Source organism: Chlorocebus sabaeus, chromosome 9, assembly GCF_047675955.1.
Source record: "Chlorocebus sabaeus isolate Y175 chromosome 9, mChlSab1.0.hap1, whole genome shotgun sequence".
Lineage (NCBI taxonomy): Eukaryota > Metazoa > Chordata > Mammalia > Primates > Cercopithecidae > Chlorocebus > Chlorocebus sabaeus.
Window position 1 is genome coordinate 52,428,395 of NC_132912.1, and position 24,656 is coordinate 52,453,050.

The following is a 24,656-nucleotide window of genomic DNA, read 5'->3' on the forward strand; positions in this document are numbered from 1 at the left end:
ACTGCCTTCGGGATACAAATTGAAGCTGGCACATAGGACTTCTCTGATGAGGCTCTGATCTCTTCTTCCTCACTTCCTGCCCTGCCTCCCTTGGCATTTCAGCAACCCTGAGCTAATCCTAGTTCCCAGACCGTGCTGCCCTGTCTCCTGCGTGGGGACTATGCTGCTGGTGTCCAGGTGCCTGCCTGGAAGCATTTTCCTCCTGGCTGCCCAAGAAGCCGTGATCATCCTCTTTTCTTTCTTAAGCCTCTCCTGACCTCAGCAGAGCCAAATCCCTCACTCCGCTGTCATATCTTACGTCTCTCCCTTCCTATGTCTCATTGTTTTGTGTACCACATTGTCCTTGTTTAGACCTTTAGTCCCTTTGTTCTAATTTCCAAAGGGCTATGTGCTTATTATAAAACAGAAAGTACAGGAATGCATGCGTTTCAGAAGGGACCTGCCCTACAACTCTGCTAATGCCAGTGTGCATTTCAGTTTTTCTGTAATTACCTGTCTCTCCATGCAAGGGATACCCCTGGGGGCGGGGGAGACACCTCCCACCTGCTGAAGCTGTGCCCAGGAGCAGTGGGTGGTTCAGAGCTAGGCAGAACATATGCTAGGAACCTACTCATTCTGGAGATTCGTGTCTAACGCCCATGAGCCCCTGTTCCAAAGTCCCCAGTGCCTGTGCATCTGTCCCTGACAGCTCCACCCTCCTACTGATAAGATCCTGGAAAAGGGTAATGTGAGATACATTTCATGACACATTCAGTGCACAGAACAGCTTTCATGCTGCAGATGTTTGGCTGGGATAGACACTGAGAATTCTGATTTTTAAACCCACAGGCTCAACGAAGATGTGTAAACGCAGACCTCTGACGGGCCGGATGTCACAAAGAGCAGGGTAGGAAAACAATGAGTGGTGGACTCTCCCAGAGCTGGAAGGCTGACTGAGCTGAGATTAAATGCTAGGCCAGCCCGATGCCTAAACACATGCCCATTGCTCTGCAATGATACCCACCCAACAACAAACAAGAATGAGATTATTCTGATGGGACTCAGTGCCCAGTGCTAGGGACTGACATGTAGACAGGTTATTGCACAGCAGGGTGGCTCACATGGTGGTGGCTTCGGTGAGGGGCTGTCAGCTCTTGGGTGGGTCTGTAAGTGCTTCAGAAAGTCAGAGATTGTCTGCAATGTGCTTTCCACACATCGTGTGATCCTTCTGGCCTTTTCTAGGCCAGATAGTCATTAACCTTGAACATACGGGATATAGTCTTGGCTGAATGTCAACAGTTGACTTGGTCTCAAAGTATCATTCATTTGAAGTATTTAAAATAGAATGCACTTAGTCAACAGGGCTTTGTTTTAAAAGTAAACAGGTGGAAAATAACAGATCATGCCTTCAAACACCAGCAGAGTAGTAGCACATGACAGTATGACCTATGTGTCACCAGGCTTCATGGAAATGGTCCACATGGTTCTAATCACTACGTGCTCTGGCCACTCCAGGATGTGAATAGTTTCTAAATGATGTGCATACTCATTTGCAAGGTCCGTGGCCCGCCCAGAAAAATCTCTGCCTGAATCACTGAGGGAGAAGCCAAGAGAACCTGGTTACAGATACAGATTTTAAGAACTGGCTTCATCCCACACTTCCCAAATTGTCCACATGCTTTACAGTCCCCGACTTTGCAGCCCATCTTCCTGAAGGCCTTCTCAATAGCCTCTCACTTCCTCTTTGATTTCTCATTTCCTTTCCCCCTTAACAGGTTCTGCTGGGAGGAAAATGAGAGTCTGTGGAAGTGAGCCAAAGAATCTTCCGCCTGGGGAACATTCACTGATGCTTCAAGTGCTGGGAGATCTGTACCTCCCAAATGGACCATGCCAAGCTCTTTCCCTTTAATTTCAGAGGCGTACAGTGCAATTTACAGAAAATCCACTCCATGTGTTTCTGATCCATCTCCTAGCAGCTCATCCAAATGTTGGGTTTTAAGGGTTTGTAGATATGCACAATGCATTTGGAGTCAACTTTACAAGCCTCCCATGCTTTCATTTGTATTGAGAGAGGAAGCCGGGTTTTGCCAAGAGTAAATGAACTGGCATCTCCAAAGGTTCATGTTGGGTCTGTACCCTTGAAGCCAGAAGGCTTGAGTGAAAACTCAGCCTCAGAGAAAGTGCCCTCATCCCTGACCAGATGCAGTTTCAGAGGAGAGGCTTTCACTGGGCCACTTGAAGCCTTCCCATCCTTGGCCTCTGCATATTTCATGCTTATTCATTACAGCTTTCCTTAGAGCACAGCAGTGTTAGGACAGAATCTCATAGCTCTGAAGGAGCTCATCAGTCATGGTCTTTGGGGGTAGTTGAAATGAAGCTTTGAGCCCAGAACTGATGGCTTTGCCTTTCATTTTGAGGTGTTGCATAGCATCTGGAGCAAGAAGAGAGGAGTGTGATGGTCCCCAGAGTTAACAGGTTGAATCAGCCTCCAGACTGTCAACACATACTATCCACAGCTGCTGAGATTCAGGGAAGAGGGACATGAGTGAGGATCTGAACTCAGCCCTTCCCATCTTAGTGTTACCAGCCTGGAGGAAGAAGGGAAGGCAACACGGTTTTTCTGGAGAGCCATGCACGAGAAAGATAAGAGGGAGGGGCAGCTAGACCACCCCCAGGACAAAGCAGGCTGCACATCCCTTCCAAGTGGGGCATTGCAGCAAGAGTATGGAATGTGCTGCTTAGGGTCTGTTCAGATCTTCTCCTTGGCTTTGTAGCAGATACAAAGCGTATGTGTAAAGAGGGAAACGTGCATCAACAAGGCAAATGCAAGGTGCTGGGAACCACTCTCAATTGCACCCTAGCCATGGGCCCAAACAGCAGCTGCCAAATGTGGTACCAAGCTGGTGGACTTGGGAGCCAGGTGAGTCTGGGTTTGCATCCTGAATCTCCCACTTAGGGGTCCTGTGACCTTGGGCAAGTCCGTGCACCTCAGTTTCTTCCTCTGTAAAATGGGTATAGCAAAATCAACCTCTGGTAATTGGAAAGGTACAAGAAAACACACAAAGTGTTTCATAGAGGATGTTATTATAGGGCTGTTAGCAGATGAGTACAGTTCTGCAGCCCTGTGAGTTGGCTAGCTGAGTCAATTGTAGGTGACTCTATTTTCCAATTTGACCATTGGGCTTTAGTCCTGATGAAGGGAGTCGAGGTGGGGCTTTAAGAGTTCACACAGTGGTATATGCGGATCAGGGAAAGATCGTTAGTTTGGGAGTCTGAAACCCTGAGACCTAGGTTTGAGTCTTAGCTTTGTGACTTTAGGCAAGTTGCTGAACCTCTCTGGGCCTCAGCTGCTTTATCTGAATAAATGGGACTTATGACAAGGATTTCATGAGAAAACCCATGTGTGAGTGGATAGAGTGCTAGACAGGGGTCACAAGGCCAATGCTTACATGAGCCAAGTAGGTGCAGGAGTGAGAGCCCACCTTGGGAAGAAATAGGGAGTGAAGTCATGGGGAAGGAGTGTGGGGAGAGGGCACAAATACCATCACCCTACCAGAAGGAACCACACTGACCATGCACGCTAACCAGAGCAGGCAGCCCTGAGGAGCCAGGACGCAACCTCTGGACAACAGTGCCCGTCGCTTTACATTGTGTGCAATTATGAAAAGTCCATGGCCAAGGATGGAAATCTCCACTGGCTGCCCAGAAGTCAGACAGCTGGGAGAACATCAGAAGAGGCCATTTATCAGAGGGTGCATGCCTCTCTGTCACACTGTGGTCTTAGGCAAGCCCTTTCCCTTGCTCAGCCTTAGCTTCCTATCTATAAAACAGGGTGTTGGTGAAGATTAAGGAAGAAGGCAAACACCAGATACCTGGAACACACTGGGCCCTCAGCAGTTGTTTTGGTTTTTCTTCCCTTGCAAAATAAGTCAAACTATTCCAACTTTCTTTCTGATGGCTAGTGCAGACCTTCCTTAATTTCTGTGGCTGACCAGTGTGGTGGCTCATGCCTATAATCCCAGCACTTCGGGAGGCAGAGACAGGAGGATATCTTGAGGCCAAGAGTTCTAGACCAGCCTGGGCAAGATAGTGAGACCCCCCACAATCTCTCCAAAATTTTAAAAAAATTAGCTGGGCATGGTGGCATGCACCTGTAATCCCAGCTACTTGGGAGGCTGAGGAGGGAGAATCGCTTGAGCCCAGGAGGTTGAGGATGCAGTGAACTATGATTGTGCCACTGAACTCCAGCTTAGGTGGCAGAGTGAGTCACCTTCTCAAAAAAAAAAAAAAAAAGTCTGTGGCCATATATTTATAAAAGAAAATGTGTGGGTGCAGATGAGGTCAGACTGAAGGCAGCCTCGAAACAGCCCAAGGAGAAAACTTAAATCTGGCCCTGGTGCACTTTAACTGCTCTGTTCATTCAAAATAATGCACATCAATGTGAGCGCTCTCCTGTCTCCCAGGCTGCCGGCCGAGGGCTGGAGGAGGAAGGCCCACTTCCTCGCAGGCCCTGCTAGAGATTGACTCCAGGAAGGCCACTCTTCCATCCCCCTGGCATGTTTTGCTTCTGGAGGTCCCGCCAGTGCCTAACAGAGCCCCTATTCACGCCACCTCTGAGGATTAACAGAGCATTTCACTATTGCGTGCACAGGCTCCCAGAAATCAGGTTTACAAAGAGTTATTTTCTTAAAGACAGATTTCTTTAAATTCCATTTCCTTCTCTTTCACCCATGCCCAGCCCCCATATCCTTGTGATTGAACCAGAGGCACTGTGGCCAAGCTTTTCTTGGATCGTGTGAATCAAGATCAATAAATATCCATGCTGCAGCATGACTGGCCCGGCGCCTCGCTGTGCTCTGGGATAAGGACCCGGCCTGTGTGCGGCCTTGTGGCCCTGGCATGGGCCTGCCCTGCTTCTATACACGTCTGTGTTGAGTGTGGGCTCCTGGGTCCCCAGCTCCCAGAGAGTAAAGACCCTTCCTAGGGGAAAACTAACCTAGAAGGCACCTTCCTGGGGGTGTTACCAGTCTCAGGGGTCTGGTGTCCAGGGTGGATTTTCAGGCCGTGTGATCCACAGTTTGATTTCAGGTGTTTTGTGAGCTGTTGCAGACTCAGCTGCACAGACGAGTTCTTCAACACCAGCACCGTTCCTTGAAAAAGTCAAGAGAAACCTGTGCTCCCTGTCTCCCTTTCCTCGCTCCCTGTCCTGTCTTTAACCCGCTCCGATGAGGTGTTCACTCTTACTATCCCACCAAAACTGCTGCCATCTTGTCAAACCCAGGGTTCCTCATCCGACTCAATGCCTCAGCAACGTTTTTCAGTCGATCACTCCATCCTTCCCAAGTACTCTCATTGTATTTCCACGGAACCACGGAGGACAACAGGGGTCTGTCTGCCTTCATCTCCCTGGCTGGCTCCTTCTTTTCTTCCTGACTCCTTAAGATGGGGGATCAAGGGCTCAGCTCTCAGATCCCACTCTTCACGCACGTGTGCCCCCTACGTAACCACATTTGGGCCTGTGACTTCGAACACAGTCTATGCTACTGGTATTCCTAAATTTATCATTTCAGCCCCAGCCTTTCACATAGACCCAGTTCAAGTCACCATTCAAATATCCATTTGGAGTCTCAAACTCAGTATGATGGTCACTCTAGGTGCAGTCCCCACATTGCAACACACACCTACTCAAAATATACTCCTCTCTATGCACGTGCTTTGCTTTCTTTTCTTCCCACAAACTGAAATAGATTTTTTAAAATTTATTTGCTTATTCCTTGTCTGTCTTCTCTGCTAGATCATAAGTTCTACAAGGAAACAGACTTTCCTATTTTATATTTAATTTGGCCTTTGTAGTCCTAAGAACCATCCACTCCACTCAACCACTTGCTGGGATTTAATAAGTGAGTCAATAAAATAACACTGACTTTTGTAATGTGAATGTGATTCTCTTTCTAGTTCTCTTTAGATTCTCAAAGGCATGTCCGTAACACTGCTCTAACACATGATAATTTCACTGTTTAACAAAGAGAGAACAGTTTCAGTCTGAGAAACTTGGCAAAACAGTGTCCTGCTAGAATTTAATAAACTTGCTTTATTTTCATTGTATTTTAAAATATAGTTCCCTTCTACTTATGGCAAGTATTAATAGTTTCCTATTTATACTTGTGGTATAAAGTTTCCTTTTAAATTCTATTTATGCAGGCAGTATGAGTGGATCAATTTAAAGAAACTATTAAGTAAATCATAGAAGGCTGGACATTGGCGCTGGATGGCTGAGGGTACGGAAACACTGCACAGATCTTCAAGTGTCTGGGAGTGAAGGACCAGATATCTTAAGCCAGACAGGTTTTGGACTCAAATGGTCAGAGCCTAATTCATTTAGCAAGGACCAGCTCATCTGCACTATTTCAAGTTAGAAAGCATATGGAGGTTGACCAGCTGCCTCCCTTGCCAAACGGCTGTCTAGGCCTAGGTAGACATGTAAATATTTGAAGAGGCTTGGATGGGGGGTTGCCCCACTCAGAGGACATAGTTCACGCAAGAAAGAGATTCTGTTCAACCTCTCACCTCACCAGGTGCCCTGTGAGCACACATCTGGCCTCCAGGTGTCCCCCCATGTAGGCAGACCCTGGACCTAGAGGGCTCGGTGGCTGGACTTGTCCCATGACATCCCTGCCCCATTTCTCACATAGGGAGTCTGGCCAGGAGACTCTGACATAATCAGAGTCTAGCAGCAGAGAAGTTACCCTCAGGACCTGGCACCGCTGGGCCTCCCCAACCCACCACCTGGGCAGAGGGAGCTGACAAAGACCGCAGTTCCCTTTCCTCACTCCTCACACATTAGTTCCAGATGCCCAGAGATCTGGAGCACACTGCCGTGATGAAAACTAGTTGCAAGAGTCAGCACTGGTCCCTCCGCCCATCTGCCTGCAGCTCTGAAGGTACAGCTGTATGTGGCAAACAGAGCAGCCATGACCACAAACTGCCAGGACTTCACAATTGGCTTTGTAGTTTTGTCTGAGGGACAGCCCAGGTTTGGAGAAGTCCTAGCCTATCACAGGTTATATTTCCCAGGCTTGTTTCATTATACAGGGCTCTGCAGCCAAAAAAGACCTCACATTTCAGGATCATGAAATCCCGCCAGGATGGGTACATGACGTTCCAGCAAGGCCAAAGGAATCACTCAACATGCAAAGCACAGCCTCTCCCTGGAGCCAAGGAGCCAGGGGCAACCCGGGGTAGCACCTCTGTGGTTGGAAGGCAGAGGGTCTCACACAGAGGAGTCAGGGTGAGGGACAAAGTCGGGGGCAGAACGACCCCCAGGGAGTACACAATGAGGTGGATGCCACATGAGTGGGCCCAGGACAATTTTGGTGCCAAGGAACAGGCGCCTTTTAAACAGGCCCCTACCTAGAGCAGAGCCCAGCAATGAAATGCAATGAAAATGAAGCCTCTGGAGGTGCAGGAGCAGGACAAGCCGCAAGAAGAGGAAGGAACACAGGAAGTGCTCCCAGCACCTGAGGGGCCATGTCTTCTAAACTCACCGGCAGTGCAGCAGCCCACTGCTCTCAGAGACATAGCCACCTGCCCCTCCCAGGGATGGGCACCAGGCAGCTGGATCATCAGTATGTTTTATCTCCAGCCAGTGGGTAAGTCTGCTTATGGGCCTTGGCCTTGTTTTATGCCTCTTTGGGCTCACCACTTGTGCCTAATGCCAGGTGCGTATTGAGTCTGGGGTGATGAACTGGCAGGACTTAACTAGGGAAACCCCCTTGGGCCACTCCCGAAGCTACTGCAGGCCACAGACCTAGACATTCAAAGGGAGCAAATTGCTCTTCCCACACCGCTACTGAGGCTGGGTTGGACCCTTTGGTGAGGCGGTGTAACCATCCTACAGAGGCCTCCCCTGCTCTCCAGCAAATGTGGACTTTCCAAGTACTCACTTCAGAGGGAAAGGATAATGTCTTTGACCTCATGACTTTGCAGCATCCGCAAGAGGTGCGGCTGGAAAACCAGGGCCAAAGGCTGCAGAGGGGTGACAGGTGTCACCACCTCACTATACTGGAGTCAGATGGCTGTAGAGGCCAGCACCTCTCTGTCCACCAGCCACCCCGCTGTGTCTGGGTTACTTTGCCTGGAGGGGGCCACATCGAGGTGCCACAGGGACACCACCTGGGGCCTGGAATGTATCTTGCTGCCTGAGATAGGGCTGCACAGGGCCAGCGTGGTCATGAGAGAAGCTATGGACTGTAGCACACAGGGCAGAGCATGGACTACAGCCCTGTACTGCGTCCTAGGTAAAGTAACAGCTGCGGGCCCTTGCCCTCTTGCATGACATTCTTACCCTCACAGTGGGGAGGACAACCTGGGCTCCTGAGTGGACAGCACCTCATCTGGCGCCCAGTACTGCCTGGTCCAGTTCCCCGGACCTGAGTGCTTGTGTGCAGGTCTCACCGAGGACCATGAGCCCAACCGTGCTGCAGCCTCCGCCCCTGAGATCTGCTATTCTTGCTGCATTGGCAAACTTGGGTCTTCCTTGAACCCCAGACAGGGCCTCGACCCCTGTCTTGCCCCTACCTGCCCCTCTCTCCAGGGATTCTGCTTCCATCACCACCCGGTTACTGCTTCTTCTAGGCAGGCCACAACCACTGCAGAGGTGCAGGGCTCTGAGCCCTGCTGCACCTTGACTCCTTTCTGGCCTGGATCCCTCCCCACCTTCCTCTCTGGGCTCTGGCACAATTTCTGCTACACCTTGCACCTCTCCTGCCACTCACCTTCAGCTTGGTAACTTGCAGCCACATACAGGAATCACTGTTTTCACAGAGGTTTATGCATTTACATAACCTACAAGGGTGAAGCTTGGGCTCACTCACTCTCAAAGAGCATCTGCTGAACTAGGTAGTTTTTGTAGCTCAGATTTATTAAGGTATAATTTTACAGACAATAACATTTGTCCTTTTAGATGTACTTTTCCATGAATTATGGCAAATATATATAGCCATGTAATCACCACCATAATCAAGATACAGAGTATTTCCACCTATTATATTTGGAATAATATTTCATCATCTATGTCCATATAGAATATTTCCTGAACATGCCCCACTATAGTCAAACCTCTCCCCTAACCTGAATCTCCCTGTTTCTATAGCATTGCCTTCTTCAGAACATCATATAAATAGAATCAGACAGTGTGTTGTTTTTGTGACTGGCTTCTTTCACTTAGCATAATGCATGCGAGATCTGGCTGTGCTGCTGCATGGAATCGGTAGTCCTTTCCTGTTTATTGATAAATAGAATTTCATTGTATGATGTACCATGATTTGTTTATTCACTCATGGGATCTGCATGGATTCCAGCTTTTGGTAATTATGAACGAAGCTCATATAAACACTTGTGAGCGTTTGTATGGAGTCACGTTTTGCATTCTCTTGGGTGACACCTAGGAGTGGGGTTGCTGGGTCATGTGGCTAGTGCGTGGCTCACTCTACAATAACCATCCCGCCACTGCCAGGGTGCTCACCACGGTGGCTGTGCCGTTTCCCCTTCCACCCACAGTGTGGGAGAGCGCCAGCTGCTCCACATCCCCACCAGACCTTTGTATGGTCAGGATGCCTGTTTAGTCTTTCTGATTCGTCTATTGTGTGTGCTGGGTATTTTAGTTTTTTAATGTATTCTATAATTGGCTCTCAATTCTGATAATTTGATGAGCAAATGGAAACCTCGCAATATACACACCCCAAGAAACAATGTGACAATTATCAGGGTATTCCAAAGTAGCCGTTTGACAGGATGAGTGCTCTCGCAATTGTATTTTATGTCTGTGGAAGCTGGTGGCTAAGGAACAGAGGCTCGGTGGTTAGATGGACCCAGATGGACCCAGATGGAACTCCATGCAAAGACCTTCTTACAAATGTTTATGGCAGCTTTGTTTATAATTTCCAAACACTGGAACTCACATGGATGTCCATGAGTAAATAAGAAAATCATGATCCATCAAACAATAAAACGCTACTCATCAATAAAAAGAAAATAACTACTGATCCATGCAGCAATATGACTGAACCTCAAATGCGTCATGCTAAGTGAAAGAAGCCAGACACAGAGACAGCCTGCCGTATCTTCTCTGTCTCTTCTCATGGGCCGTGTTGGACCTTGGAGTAGTTATGCAGCCTTTGCACGGCAGCTTCCCTGTCCATCCAATATGGAGAACTACCTTGACCTCAAAAATAAGCATGCAGTTGGGAGTTGAGCCTGATGGGTGCCACCCTGACTGTCTGCAATGGTAATAGCAGTGTCACCTCTGAGGATGCCATGTGGACTAATGTGACCGTGGGCAGAAAGGTGACCCTAAGGTGCAAGGTTCTGAACAAATATACATGATGCCTGGGGGGAAGTAGGCAGGAGACAGTCATGACAGCAGGCGGAGATGGGACCTGAGAGAAGGGAGGTGTTTAGGGCAACCACGTGCTAGGAACTGCGTGGGAGTGAATCAACCACAGAGAAGCGGCAGTGTGTGCAAGCGTGCACCATGCAACACGTCTAAAGGCAGAGGCAAGGATGGCTGCAGTGGTGAAGCAGAAAGGTCCTTTTCACTCAGCAGCCTTGCAGAGCTTCACTGAGCAGAGCACAAGGGCATGTGTCCCCCTCATCTGGCCACTGTGTTGCTAGCCCTTTGCTTTGTCACCATGTGGCACTCTCTCTTTCTGTCTCACACCTGCCCCCTTCTTTCTCTCTTTCTCATCTGAACTCTAAAGCACATATACACCCTACTCACCTGAGCAGGGTACCCAAGTGAAGGGGGTGGTTTGCTAGCACCCTTGGTCACAGTAGATGCTGGGTCCATTCCTGCACTTCTGTGTGGATTGCAGGGATACCTGATTTGAACTGCTGACCTCATATCTTTACCTCGATCTCAGTGGGCCAGAGATGCAGGCAGCTGGCCATGAGGATGCACTTCCCCGAGGAAGAGGAGACAGGCTCACCCGCTGCAGGGTGGTCCCACAGCTTCAGGAATGCAAACATTTCTAGAACAAGTTCTCAGAAACATGGCATGGTTGGGCCTTCTCCGAATGGGCCCCAGGTGAAGTGGGCCTGGTCAGATACCACCTGGCTAGACACCACCTCGTCTGAGAACCTTGGCCTCTGAGAGAGGCCTTGAACTGAGGCAGGAGGGCTGGTGTGTGGGGCCACGGGAGGCAGACCCCCTCTGTGGCCACTATAGAGGGAAACCACAATGGATCACTGGTTTCTCCTTCATCTTCTAAATACGCATCTTCTGAACACCTACTGTGTCAGGTGCTCTCAGAGAAAGATATCTCTATCCCCAGGGTAAGCCATCTGATAAAGGAGAGACATCTGCCAACACCCTCAGCCAGAGTGTCACTGGGCTCAAGGGCCACAAAGGAGGCACAAACGTGCAGGGAAGCGAAGCAGTGGTGGCGCCTCCTCCTCAGACGACCAGGCAAGGATTTCACGGTGGCAGGGTAGAGGTTCGGGGGTGAGGAAGAGGAGGTAGGGTGGAGGGGGTCAGAGAGGAGGGACCAGATCCCCAGGTGACGTTCCCACTGGGAGACTGGAGGGCGGCTCGGCTGCTGCCATCCTGAGCTACTGGTACCTGAGGCCCCATCTTCCTACCAGGATGCAGTGAGGGCGAGTTTGCACAGGCCTGCAGTGTAATTACCTCAAGGACCTTCTGGGACAATAGAAGAAGAAGGGAAGGGGAAGAGAAAGAAGAGAGGAAGAGGAGAAGGAGTAGGCACTGGGAAAGGTGCAAAGAATTTATTTCCTATCACACCCTGAAAATTATTGCAATCTACTTGAAATGTTTGATATCACATGCACACAAAAAAGCCATTGTCTAGATGCTTGGCTTTCCACTCTGTGACCCAGTCTTTGACAACTCAGCCTTGAGATCAGGCATCATCTTGCCAGACACAAAACTTCTGCTTCGGGCCAATTTCTTTCTGAGACTGGGAACTGCATAAGGGCAGAGCCTGCGTCTGTCTCATACCCCATGGTGGTGTCCTCAGAACCTCACAGGTGCTCAGCCACTCAAAAATATTTGCGGAATGAATAAAATAAAACTAAAAGTTAAGGGAGAAAAATCCCTGAAGATACTGAGTTTCCACCAATAATTTAAGACAAGATGATGTAGGAGGAACACAATCAATGTATGCTGAATGAATGGATACTTGGCCTAAAAGGAAATGCTGTGGAGTGAAGGTGAGGCTGGGATGCTAGGTAGAGGGGCATGGGATTCTCTGTTCTCAAGGGAAGATGCTCAGAACATTCCATTATCAGGGCATCCCAGCTCTCCAACACAGCACAAAAATTTCACAGCACAGATGTCCTGCCTGACACTCCAGTTTCCAGGGGCCGTCTCCTGACCCACCCACTGGTGTGTGTGTGATGGGTTGGATTTGCACCAAGAATCGTGTTCTTTATCAGAGTGATAAGGCTGTAGGCTGGGGGTGGTAGGAGGCATTCCCCAGGGCTAACTTTACCCCACATACTAACTTCGTGTTGTCCTGGATGGAAGAAATATCCTCTGTTAAAAAGAATTATTCTGACACATATTAAAAATAGCAAGACTTTATTTGGGATTATTGCAGTAGGGGAGAGAGATTGAACTCAACTTTGAATATACCAGGGACAAGCAGGGATTTACAGAAAGCAGGGTGAAGGAGTAGATGGAAAATTACTGTGAGGAGTTTGGAAAGGAATCAGGGATGGAGGAAGAGGAGTTTGATCAGCTCTCAAGGATGGGAAGATTTTCATCAATTGAGTTAGTTGGATTCTTTGCTAAAACTGGGCTTGGCCTGCAAGGACAGACCAAGGCCAAAGCCTAGGTGGAAAGAGGGCTCAGAGGAGCCTGGTTAAAATTTTGTCAAGGACAGTCTTTGTCACCCTTGAGAAGAGAAAGGCTTGCCTGAGGCACCAGTTGGCATGGGCACTGAAGGGAAAGAATGATTTCAGTGAAGCACTGTGGAGTCCCTCAGAGCGCTCTCAGGTTCCCAGGGAGATAAGCCAGGTCTGTGGGTTAGGGGAAAGATCTAGAAGAGGTGGCAGAGAAAAGCTGGACCCCAGGGATGCTGGTGTGTAGCCCAACATGGGCATTTTCCCGGTGGACAGAGGATATACCTGCAGCACTCCAGCTGTAAGACCCCAGTGAGCTGCAGGCACTGACACTCAGAGGGAGGAGCCACGGCAGGCAGGGGCCGCAGTCTGGGGCAGGGCAGCAGCTCTGGGCCTGCAGAAGTGGCGTCAGCAGCCAGAGGCAGATGTGCTTGGGAACCTCAAGGTGGAGAAGGAGGGCTGCCACTGACCACCAGGAGACAGCCTGGGGGCCGATGAGTCAGTAGAGGTGTCTGGGGTCAGACCTCCCAGGTGGGCTTGGGTTTCTGGAGCTTGGTCTGCATCCCTGAAGTCCTGGAGAGTGATAACAGACAGTCAGGTCGGGGGTCAAGGCCCGGCTCAGTGTTCATGATTAAGGACAGAGTGCATTACTTTCCCCGGACTTACCATCCTATGGCATCAGCGTGGATGAATGCTTTACTTTAAAAACCTATGTTTGAGAAAGGCAAACCTTCATGACATTTCTGCCCAGGTATTCCATTTCTAGGAACTTTGCCAAAGTAAATAATATTAAACAGAAAACAAGCTTTATGCACAAAGATGTTTATTGCAGCGGTACTTATATGAGCACAGAATTGCAAACAATCCAAATGTCCCACCACAGGGAACGGTGATTAAGTTCTTTCATAATCCACCCTGAAGTATTTACTCAGCCATTAAAAGTGATGCTTACACATTCTATAGCAATAAGGAGAAATGTTTAAAATGAGCAAAAAAGTGGGAAACATAACTGTATATATACTATGAGTATGTCTGTGTACAAGTAAATAAAAATTCAAGTATTTCTGTGTACAAGAAAATAAAATTGAAGAACTTCAGAGTTCTAATAGATTTAAATGTTCCTCTATTAACCAGGAAACCTGTCTGTCCCGCACCTCCTAACTCTACCTCTACAAGGTAGCACCCCTGCATGGCTCAGGTCAGTACACATGTCATTGAGGCACCTGGCCAGTAAGGACACTTGCTTGCACCAAGTGGCCCCGACAGGCTCCACTGGTCGATATGAGTTAGGCTGTGTGTAGTAACAACCAACCATGAAATTTCAGTGGCTCCAAACAGCACAGGTCTATTCCTCACTCAGGTTGCCTGTCCAGAGTGGCTCAGCTGGACACTCTGCTCCTCACTGTCCTCACTCAGAATGCAAGCTGCTGGGCCTGGGGGTTTGTGGGTCCCCCTTGCAGATTGTAGAGGGGCAGGAGACATAAAGTGGCTCCCATCCATAATGAAATGCTCCATCATGGAGGCAGCTAACATCACTCCCACTCACACCCCACTGGCCAAAACCAGTCACAGGGCCTTCCCCACGGAGGAGGCTAACCTGCTCTGTGCTGGGAAGGAGAGGGGGACTGGGTACCTCGGGCAGCACCATTGGCCATAAGGGCCTGCTGTGAGCTGAGTGCTGTCAGGAGATCCCTTGCGAAAGTTTCCTGGTGCCTATGGCTTGGTGTCACCCTTCAATGCCCTGACCAAGGCCTAAGAAAGACAACACTATACATGAGGCCACCGATGCACCTCGAAACCACAGCAAGTGACTCAACTGCCATCCTTATTTTCTGTTTTCCAGCTTCAAAATGGAGATATTCGCCTTCTACAAAATTATTGCTCCTGGGGCACTTTACAGAGTGGGAAGTGTGTTCACACCCAGGCAGCCCTAGGACCGTGCCTGCTGCTGAGCTACACGGGGCCACACCCAGTGAGCTTCTCCATCTGGGCTTGTTCTCCCTCCAGAGCTAGCTCCCTTGTGTGCAGGGACCAGCCATTCCCCAGAAAGAAAAATAAAGTTCTAATCAGAAGTAGTGAGGATTAATTTACTAAGCTTTATTTCATTCTTGGCATTATTAGGATGAGAAGGTTTAAAAATAAATGAATGAGTAAAACAGAAGCAAGATGAAAGCATTTGTAACAAAAGCACCGTGTCTGTGACAGCTAAGGAGTCTGTCTCTGAGTCTCATTCTCTTTCTGTCTCTCTTTCTGTGTGTGTTTTTTTCTTTCCTTGTTTCTCTCTGTGTCTGTCTTTCTCTCCCTCTCCCTCTCTCATTGGTCCCACCCCTGTCCCACAACCATGATAGTAATGGATTTATTTTTGCTTCAATGTTATGTTGTCAGCATGATGATTAACTTTTCCTATCAAACATGCTTGAACTGAGATACATCCCTGCCCACTGTCATGCCAGGCTGAGCTCTGAGAGATTTATCAGGAGGAGGAACCTGGGGGTGGAGAGGGCCATGTTAGTTTGGGATGGCTACAAAGCTTAGTGGATTAAAACAATGCAAACCTGTCATCTCGGTTTCCAGGGTCCAAGATTCCAGGTGCAGGTGGGTGAGGTCCTCTGGCCAGGGTCACCCTGGGCTGAAATCATGACGGAAGCTGGCTGGTTCATTCCAGTGATTGGCAGAATCCAGCACCTTGTGGTGGTAGAACTTAAGTACCTGCTTCCTTGAGGACTGTCGACCAGAGGCCACACTCAGCTGCTAGAGACCCGGCAGGCAGTCCCTGGCCCTGTGGTCCCCTCCACAGGTGTGGCTGCTTGCTTTCTCCCAGGCCAGCAGGAAAGCTTTGGAGGTGTCCCCTTTAAGGCCTCACCTGATAAAGTCAGGCCCACCTAGCATAATCTCCCTTTTTATTAAATCAAAGCCAAGTGATCAAGGACTTTAATTCTATCTTCCCAGGCCCCTTTGTCAAATACAGTAACCTGATGACAAGGGTGATTCCGCAGCATATTCACGGGTCCTGCCCATAGCCCAGCAAAAGAGATTATATGGGTGTCTACTTTCAGGGTCAGGAATCTTGGGGTCATTTTAGAATCTGCCCACCACAGGGGTCCCCGCTTCCAAGGTCAGTGGATTCACAGTTAGAGGAAGCCTCCAGACCACACGCACTAAGCGTCCTGGGCAGTTGCAAAGAACCATGTTTTGCAAGGAGAGCTCTTCTTTCTGACTCGGAGGCCCTTGGTCAGGAGAGGGGCCTTCTGCAGTCCCCAAGGCAGAGGGCTGGAGCAGAGAAGAGATGGATTTCTCATTTGCAGGCAGTATACCTCCTTCCCTGTGCATCTTCCTAAGGGCATGCAGAGGTGGGGGAGCAGAGCAGCCTGTGGGAGGGCAGGGTTGGGGGATTAGGGCAATGCCACACACACAGGGGCAGCAGACCTCAGACCCCTGGGGCAGCCACACTAATATTTTCTTCTCCCCAGTCAGAAGCGGAGGGCAGGGGGCCCTGGAAGTGATAGCAGATGTGTGTGGGGCCTTGGCACACAGTGTGAGGGGTGTCAGAGAACCCTCCCCATTTTGGAAACAGATGCCCTGGCCTCGGTCCAGGGGCCGTCACTCGGAGGCATGCCCCACTCAACTCCCTGCCAGCAGGGCTTCTGAACAGGAACCACAGCCCAGTAGCCAGAATTCAGTCCTTTGACTGTGAGGCTGAAACCCATGTGGGACCTGAAAGTCAACACTGAGTCTCATGGGCTGTCCTGGGGTTGGAGCTGGGAACTTGAGTTCTCTCTCGCTTTTGGCCTGGGGCAGGTCACTGAGCCTGGCTGAGCATCAGTTTCTACCTCAGAATATGGGCGTAGGTGCAGTATGGAGAGAGACCTCTATGAAAGCAAGTTTTCTGATGGCCACATATAGCTGATGTGTTCCACATGCCTTTTGCTCCTGGAGACCATACTGCAGATCTGTGTGGCAGTGACCTGCTCCGCTCCGCTGGGGAGAAGCCGAGTCTGCCTGAACCTGGTTTGAAAGATCGATCTCTCCTCCGCCTGCCTGTGTCTGCCATCTCTTGCATACACAGTTACAACAGACTATCAAACAGAGTCAAGGAAACCAAAGGTGCCTCCCCTTCCACCCCACCACAAGTGGAAGCTCCCTAAGGTCCTTATCAGAAGGAGATGCTGGTGCCACAGTTCCTGTACAACCTGCAGAACCATGAGCCAAATAAACCTCTTTTCTTTGTAAATTACCAAGCCTCAGCTATTCCTTTATAGCAATGCAATTGGACTAAGACAGTGATCTTGGATAAACTAGGGCCATACTTTGAGCCTCAGTTTCCCCATTTCAAAATGAGGAATTTGGGCTGGTCCTACAATATCCACTATGTAGCCTAAGGTCTAGGGATAAGCCCCCTTGATTCTCAGACAGTCTGCTGTGATTTTTTTTTTTTTTTTTTTTGGACAAGTCTTGCTCTGTTGCCCATACTGGAGTGCAGTGACATGACCTTGGCTCACTGCAAATTCCACCTCCTGGGTTCAAGTGATTCTCCTGCCTGAGCCACCCAAGAAGTTGGGATTACAGGTGCCCACCACAATGCCCAGCTACTTTTGGTATTTTTAGTAGAGATGGGGTTTTACCATGTTGGCCAGGCTGGTCTTGAACTCCTGACGTTAGGTAATCTGCCTGCCTTGGCCTCCCAAAGTGCTTGGATTACAGGCATGAGCCACCATGCGCGGCCCCTTTTTAAACTAAATTGTCTAGCACCAGTCTTAGTGGGCCCCAATATTTCCCTTACTAAAACTAGGCTGAATAATGAGAAGGTCTCTGGGGAAGCCCCTCAGGCTGGGTAAGGATGGAGGGTCAGCAAGAGCAGACCGCGTATGAGAGAGTCCATCACTGAAGACAACCTCCCCAGGCAAGCAGGGGTCTCTGCCTGAGACTTCCCAGGGCTCCCCGCCCACTGCTGGATGCTTCTGTCTATGCTGCAGCTCATCTCCCTGTCATCTGCATGGAGCTTCTGGGGGTTTCCGGGACCTGTGCAGGGGACCCAGTAGAATGCTCACCTTGGGGCTGTGGGGCAGACACAACTGGGCTGTGATGCAAATTGTGTGAACCAGAAATCCCAACCCTGGCTTCCTGGCCTGGCATTGCTGCTGCGGGACCTGGGGACCACCACCTGTCTTTCCAAAGTCGGTTTCCTCCTCGGCAAAATGGAGCCAATGAAACCAGTTTCTCCTGGGTAGACTGAGAATGAACTAATCCAGAATGGGCTGGGTGTTATAGGCTAAATTGTGACCCTCCCTCCAAACAAATTCATACGTTAAAGTCCTTAACTCCAATGCCTCAGAATGTGGCTGTATGTGGAGATAAGGCTTTTAAAGAGGTGACTAGGTTAAGATGAGGTCAGTAGGGTGAGTCCGAATCCAATATGACTGGTGTCCTTTTAAGAAGTGATTAGGACACAGATGGACACAGGGGTAAGACTGTGTGAAGGCACAGGGAGACGGCGGTGTCCCCAAGCCAAGGAGAGAGGCTTCAGGACAAATCTACTCTGCCGAAACCTTGACCGCAGGCTCCAGGGCTCCCAAATTGTGAGAAAATAAATGTCTATGGTTTAAGGACAGTCTGTAGTGTTTTGTATGGCGGCCCTAGCACACTAATAGACGGGAGATTGGTTTTGCATTAGGCAGAGAGCAAAACCCGGGAGGAGGGCACTCTGCCTTGCCGCTCTTCCTGGGGCCTCTGGCCTGGTGTGCCCAGGTCAGCCCCATGGCCTGTGGTGCTGTGTATCCAGTGCAGAACAGCCAGCCATGCCACTGGCAGGGGAGTCCACAGGGCCCGGGCAAAGTTGTTTTGATTGTAGGCAACTGCCGAGAGGCTGCAAATGCCGCCAACTTGTCTAACATGATTCCGCGAGAAATGTTGACTCTAAATTACAAGGACTTAATTTTTCCAACCACAGCTAGGCAGTAAATGACTCTCTGAAATGACAGATGGAAAGTTCAGTTAATATGTTTATCTTCTGGCTTAAAGTGGCCCGCCTCCCCCAGCACTGCTCGGGCCAGGCTGCATGGAGTGGGGAGGAGCTTCCTGCTGCCCCAACATGCCCCCCAGACCTAGACCCCCAAACCTGCCCTGGATGTGGGGTCACTGTGGTGTGCAGGGAAGGAAGAATGTGGGAGCCCCAGGGTCTAGGTGCCTCTTGGAAAAGTTAAAGGAGCTAACCTGCAGTGACAATGGCCTGGCTTTATCCCCAAGGGGACAAACCACAGGACTTCATCTACCAGGCCATACTCAGAATGGTCATCCAAAACTCTCCCTACTGGCATCTCAAGGAGATGCCAGGAACAGGGTCATAATTTTAACACCCAGGATCTACACAATGTTTTCAACAGGACTGACACTGAACAACCTGAGGTTGTGGGTGCTATCAGTATCCTCATTTTATTATTGATTCAATGGAGACACAGAAAGGTTAAGCAACTTGCTCAAGGTCATGGAGGCAGTCAGTGCTAGAACTGGGATTCAAACCAGGGCAGGCTAGCTCCATAAAGCATGTCTTTGATCAGTGTGCCATCACCCCCAGAGAGGTTTGCTGAGGGAGATGCTGTGGGGAAGGGCCCTGTGCCAGCTACTTGGCAAGGCCTGTCACCACTGAGCTCTGAGGCTCCCGCCTCCCTACAGACACCACCATGGCGGGCTTGGGTCCAGACTGGACTGGGCATCAGGTCACACCTCAGCCACTGATCCCAGGAGGAAAAGGTAGTACGAAACTCACCACCATCTTCCATCCCTCTCACCTGACAGCCACATGCCTCTTGGCCCCATCCCTGTCTCTGCTGTCCCGGGAGCTCTGACACAAGCTCCCATTGGATGTCACAGTCCAGAGGGTCTGCCAGAGATGGGGAAGGTGAGCACTGAGGCATCTGACCCTGGCCCACAGCCCTGTCCTCTACGTAGGAAGAGGACACCTTCTCTGTCAATGTCTTCCCCTACCTTCTCCCATTCTCCATGCAGCCCTCTGTGATGCAGGGTGACGGCATGTCCCACCTGTGCAACCCTATGCCCTTAGGCCAGTCTACTCCACCCCACATCCCTGGACCCAGATGTGGATGTCAGGGTGAGTTCAGGGCCACACCATTCCCCAGGACCTCTACTCTCCGGCAAGGGCTCCAGGCTGCTGCCCCACATCGTTGCTGCTCCTCCAGTTGACTGGGTCATTGGCTAGCACCGGTATGATGAGCTGGAGTCACAGGATGACTTGGGGGCAGTTCCTAGTCTGAGAAGCCCCCACGTTAGCAGAGAGAGATGGCAAGATCACCACAGTCCTCTGCAGGGTGGGCCTGCAAATACCTCAGAGCACAGAGCATGGGCTCAAAGTCTGAGGCCTGTGAGGAGAGGTGGCCTTACCAAGGTCCTACCTGGGCCGAACCCTCAAAATGAGAAGAAAGTGGGGATTAAGGAGAATCTCAGGAACAGCCTGAGCAAGAACGAGAAATGGTGTGGTGTATGTAAGGAAGCCAGGAGAGAGCTGCAGGGTGCTGGGGAGACAGGGCAGACAGATGAGGCTGTAGGGGCGGCTCAAACCCCACCAGATGGCTTTCGGGGAGAGTCCCACATGCCAAGCGGAGGAGCTTGGGCCTCATCCTTTAGGGGATGCAGTCACTTTTTAAAATTGTGGTAAAATACATATAACATAAAATGTACCATATTAGCCATTTTTAAGTTCAGTGGCATTAAGTGCATTCACATTGCTGTGCAACCATAACCACCATCCATCTCCATCACCCCAAACTGAAACTCTGTTCCCGTTACACAACACCCAGCCCCCAGCCCCTGACAACCTTCATTCTCCTTTCCGTCTCTATGGATTAAACTGCTGTGGGTAAGGGACACAGTCCCAACCTGGGAAGGGGGACACTGTGAGGGAGTGATCCCTCCAACTGCTGTACCTGCAGAGTAGAAAGTGAGCTGGACAAAGACCTCATTGGCAGCCACTGCAAGGGTCCAAGTCAAAGACAAGGGCTGCTTGCTTGAGGTGGTGGCTGCCAGTTGGTGCCCTGCCTGGAGGACAGGAGACCTGGGTTTGAATTCTAGCTCAAGTTCTCAGAGACCTGTGGCTCTTGGCAAGTTCTCAGCCTCCTGATTGCTCATTACTGCACATGAGATGGGGGTGACAATACTCTCTTTGTGGAGCTGACTTTAGGTACTGAGGATAATAATATAATAATAGTAATAATAATAACAAATATTAACCATGCTCTGCCCAGCACCAAGTTTTTCCACCAAGTGATGAGGTGATGAGGATCTGTCTCTCATCAGCCTTGAGGCCCTATAGAGACAGCAACTCTAAGTCGAAGAAACTGAAGCTTGTTGGGTTCGAGGCTTATTGCCTAGGATTTGCAGTAGAGAGAACCTTAACCCAAGGTCCGGCACAAAGGGTATGCTCCATACATATGAGTTGACTTCCAACCCCTCTGTAAAGTTAAGCCAACCGTAGTGCCCAGTTCATGTATCAGCCATTCTGGTGGATGATACTTTCAACTTGTGGAGTTTCCCAGGAGTTCAAAGTGGCCTCAAGACAGATCCATTTCAGCACAATCAGAGCCCCCACAGGAGGCTGTGGCTTCAGGGAGGCCTCTGCTGGCTCTGCCACTCATTAGAACCTGTGTGTGGGCCTTTGCCTGAGGGCAGCTGACTGCCCAGAGGCTGTTCGGCTTACCCCGGGGGGGTGGGGGTGCAGAGCTCCTGCAGGCACCTGAGAACAAGGATGTCACAGGGGCTTTTGTTGAGCAGCCCCAGACACCATCCTCATTTATTATTCTCATGACTGTTGGGTCTCGAATTCAGTCAGAGCACAGTAGGATGGCCTGTCTCTGCTCCATAAGGTCTGCAGCCTCTGCTGGGATTCCTAGAATAGCTGGGAGTGACTTGATGGCTGGCAGCAGGAATCATCTGATGACCTCTTCACTCAGCTCCTATGTGTGGCCTCTCCATGTCACCTTGTCTTCCTCATAAGATGGCGGCCACGTGGATAATTGGTTCAGGCCTCTAGCGCTACTATTTGAGTGGTTAAGGAGGAAGATGTATTGCTTTATTTTTTTTTTACAAGCTCATAAAATTCAAGAGGACGGAACACGGTGGGGTCCATCTGTCCATGTGAGGGTTGCAAAGTCACATTGTCAAAGAGCATGTGGGACGGAAACTGTTGTTGTACTCTTTTTGGGAATATACAACCTGCCACAAAATGAATAGCAGATAAATTGAAATACATATACCCAGCTGAAATCTCCTTTTCTTTTTCCCTCTGCCGAATTGACACTGATCCTCCTTCTCCAAAATCGGGTTTTAAGCACAAGGATGAAAGCAGGCACCAACAGCAATCTGCTCAAAGAAAGCTCTTTTGCAGGCACATATTCTTGTGCATATTTAAAATATGACATCCCAGACTCTGTGAAAAAAAAATATTTCTTCCATCTTTCCTACAGGGTAATTTCCAAAATCAGACTGTTGCTTGATCTAAGTTGAAAACTAAAAGAAAAACATTAGGCCCTAATCTCCATCAACAAATTTGTTCCAGCCAAGAACTCCCAGGTTCTACTGGGTTCATTTCAGTAGGAATTTGGGCAAGTAAAAACAGACTGTTTTTCAACTCAGGATCTTCATCTATCTCATTGGAATAGATGTCATATTTTCTAAAGGGAGGGTGAGATGTTTTATTCAAGACATTTAAAATGAAGTGGGGAGCAGAGAACGTAAATTCTGTTTGTTCTATTTATTCTGAACATCTTTAGAATAAATAGAATACTGGATGCTGAAATGTGTGTTTGTTTATTGAACAATTTTAAAGAAATTTAAAATGCCATTGGTTCTATCTCTTTAATTAGAGATGAAGGCAGGGGTTTGGGGATGTTGAGGTTAACTGAGAACAGGGCCCCACTGTCCTCAGTCTAAACAGAAGGGAAAAATAGGTGTAATCACCCAAAAAAGCATTTGATTATTTTTCTTTAAATGCAAATAATATTTTTGGCCAGTAGAGCATTGAGGACAGGCTTTTGCCTTCAGCAAATAAAAAATCCTGTTCAAGACCCAGGCTAGACTCACCACCAATTTAGTGTTTTAAAAAATTCTTATGACTTATTTGAGCACTTCCATGCCATCAAAACTGGTCTGGGACCTTTGGTTAACATCTGGAAGGAATGTATGTTGACAAATGCCAAAAACAACTTTTAAATATCAATCCCCTAGAAGAAGCAATGGAGAAGGAGGGATTCTTGAGAAAGGATGGAAAAATCAAACTCATTTCATTGGCTTAGAGAGCAGCCTAACTTCTAATCTATTCCATCATGCTGATGTCATGTAATCAGGTGGTGCATTTCCCCAGCTTCCCTCCCCTTTGTACCATTGTTGTCAGAAGATGAACCTGCGAAAAGAGAGGTGGGGGTCCTCTCCTGTCTTTTGTCATGGTTATGTCTATGATGAGCATAACCATGGTGACAGGCCCTTGGCTTCTCTAGGATTTCTGAAGGAACAGCATTTAGCTCAGCCAGTGGAGCTCAGAAGGAGGACAACATCCCAGAGAAAACTGGACAGGAAACAGACTGAGCATCCAGAGCAGGGGCTCTCAGAACACTTTGTTACAGCAACCTTAGTGCCCTGTCCTTCAGTTTGTACTTGAATGCCTGCTGAGATGGGGAATCCACTGCCTCCCCAAATTTTCCATTCCATTAGGAGTCTTTGTTGGGCAGCTCTTCTTAATACTAAGCTGAAATATAAACCCCTTCCAATTATTTGTGGGACGAAATGAAGTGAATAAATAAGTACCAAGTTGAATCTTTCTCATTTGTATCCCCCGTGTATGTTGTACCCCACCTTTTACCCCAATCTTTACAGAAGAAATTCTAGAGAGTAAAACAGAAGGATGAGCATTTGCCTGTAACTGTCTGTGTCACAGGTTCTCTGGTGAGGTGCCAGAACACCCAGGACCAGCACACAAGACACAGTCATACACTGAGATGGAGGACAAGGTACAGCGTGCTGTGAGGACAGCGTAAAGAGGCCTGGAGCAAGTCAATGGGCACCACGTCTACTGTAATATGTGAGGACTATGCCTCAAGACTGTGAATCCAATGGGACATGGAAAGATTTTCTCCACACAGTGCTGCATTGCTGAAAAACAGTGAAGTGGACATGGGAGAAACAGGTGCGGAAATGTAATTCCTTTCCACATTTGAGGTACACTTTCGGTATTCATATCACACAGGGCTTTGGAGACCACTGTAGAGATGTTGCTCTCGCTTTGTAGAAATGGAAGCTGTTGGTGAGTCTTGGGCATAAAAGTGATGTGATCCAGTTACACTGTGAACGAATTGCTCTGGATGCATGAGAAGAACTAGTTTAGGGAGCAAAGCAGGATCAGGAACTAGAAGTCGGCTACAATGATCCAGGCAAGAGTTGATGCAGCTTAACCATGCCAACCTGGGCCATCTTCAGCTGCAAGAGTCCATGAAGGCACATCTATCTAGCTGAGCACATTGTCACCTGCATGCAATCAGAGTTCTCATAAGGAGCAAGGCATATTAGTCAGGGTTGTCCAGAGAAACACAACTATATATATATATATATATATATATATATTCATACACACACACACACACACACACAGAGACAGAGAGAGAGAGAGAGAGTCTTATGATATGAAAGGGGCTCACATGATTATCAGGACTGAGAAGTCCCAGGATCTGCAATTGGCAAACTGGAGTCCCAGGAGAGCTGGTGGTGTAGTTCCAGTTTGAATCCAAAGGCCTGAGAACCAAGGGACTGAAGGTAGTTCC